The following is a 1,541-nucleotide window of genomic DNA, read 5'->3' as shown; positions in this document are numbered from 1 at the left end:
CCTCATCAGTTATTAGCTGAATTCTTGCAAATCTGTGACACTGTCAAGACCAATGGGGTTGATCCCGAGGTCTACAAGCTTATGCTTTTTCCCTTTGCTGTAAGAGACAGAGCTAGAACATGGTTAGATTCACAACCTAAAGAAAGCCTGAACTCTTGGAAAAAGCTAGTCAATGCCTTTTTGGCAAAGTTCTTTCCACCTCAAAAATTGAGCAAGCTTAGAGTGGAAGTCCAAACCTTCAGACAGAAGGAAGGTGAATCCCTCTATGAAGCTTGGGAAAGATACAAGCAATTGATCATAAGGTGTCCTTCTGACATACTTTCAGAATGGAGCATCATAGGTATCTTCTATGATGGTCTGTCTGAACTATCCAAGATGTCATTGGACAGCTCTGCTGGAGGATCTCTTCATCTGAAGAAGACACCTGCAGAAGCTCAGGAACTCATTGAAATAGTTGCAAATAACCAATTCATGTACACCTCTGAGAGAAATCCTGTGAATAATGGGACAAGTCAGAAGAAAAGAGTTCTTGAGATTGATACTCTGAATGCCATATTGGCTCAGAATAAAATATTGACTCAGCAAGTCAATATAATTTCTCAGAGTCTGTCTGGAATGCAAGCAGCAACAGGCAGTACCAAAGAAGCTTCATTTGAAGAAGAAGCTTATGATCCTGAGAACCCAGTAATGGAAGAGGTGAATTACATGGGAGAACCCAATGGAAGCACCTATAATCCTTCATGGAGAAATTATCCAAACCTCTCATGGAAGGATCAACAGAGGCCTCAACAAGGCTTCAACAACAATAATGGTGGAAGAAATAGGTTTAGCAATAGCAAACCTTTTCCATCATCTTCTCAAATATAGACAGAGAATTCTAAGCAGAGCCACTCTGACTTAGCAACTGTAGTCTCTGATCTAATTAAAACCACTCAAAGTTTCATGACTGAAACAAGGTCCTCCATTAGAAATTTGGAGGCACAAGTGGGTCAGCTGAGCAAGAAAGTTATTGAACTCCCTCCTAGTACTCTTCCAAGAAATACAGAAGAGAATCCAAAAGGAGAGTGCAAGGCCATCAACATAACCCACACAGCCGAACCTGGAGAGGAGAAAGAGGCAGTGATCTCCACTGAGGAAGACCTCAATGGATGTGCACTGGCCTCCAAGGAGTTCCCTAATGAGGAACCATGGGAATCTGAGGCTCACACTGAGACCATAGAGATTCCATTGAATTTACTTATGCCATTCATGAGCTCTGATGAGTATTCTTCCTCTGAAGAGGATGAAGATGTTACTGAAGAACAAGTTGCTAAGTACCTTGGAGCAATCATGAAGCTAAATGTCAAGCTATTTGGTAATGAGACTTGGGAGGATGAACCCCCGTTGCTCCCCAAAGAACTGGATGACCTGACTAGGCAGAAATTACCTCTGAAGAGACAGGATCCTGGAAAGTTCTCAATACCTTGTACCATAGGCACCATGACCCTTGAGAAGGCTCTATGTGAGCTAGGGTCAAGCATAAACCTCATGCCTCTCTCTGT

General features: G+C 42.4%; 1 non-coding gene across 1 annotated transcript; it reads right to left on the bottom strand.

Annotated features, from left to right (window-relative positions):
* Nucleotides 1–213: 213 nt before the first annotated feature.
* On the bottom strand, nucleotides 214–317 carry LOC112768238 (small nucleolar RNA R71). Its single transcript, XR_003185675.1, has one exon. It is a non-coding gene; the product is annotated as a small nucleolar RNA R71 (small nucleolar RNA).
* Nucleotides 318–1,541: the final 1,224 nt, after the last annotated feature.

The sequence above is a fragment of the Arachis hypogaea genome, chromosome 17 (assembly GCF_003086295.3).
Source record: "Arachis hypogaea cultivar Tifrunner chromosome 17, arahy.Tifrunner.gnm2.J5K5, whole genome shotgun sequence".
NCBI lineage: Eukaryota > Viridiplantae > Streptophyta > Magnoliopsida > Fabales > Fabaceae > Arachis > Arachis hypogaea.
This window is presented reverse-complemented; position numbering and strand designations above follow the sequence as displayed.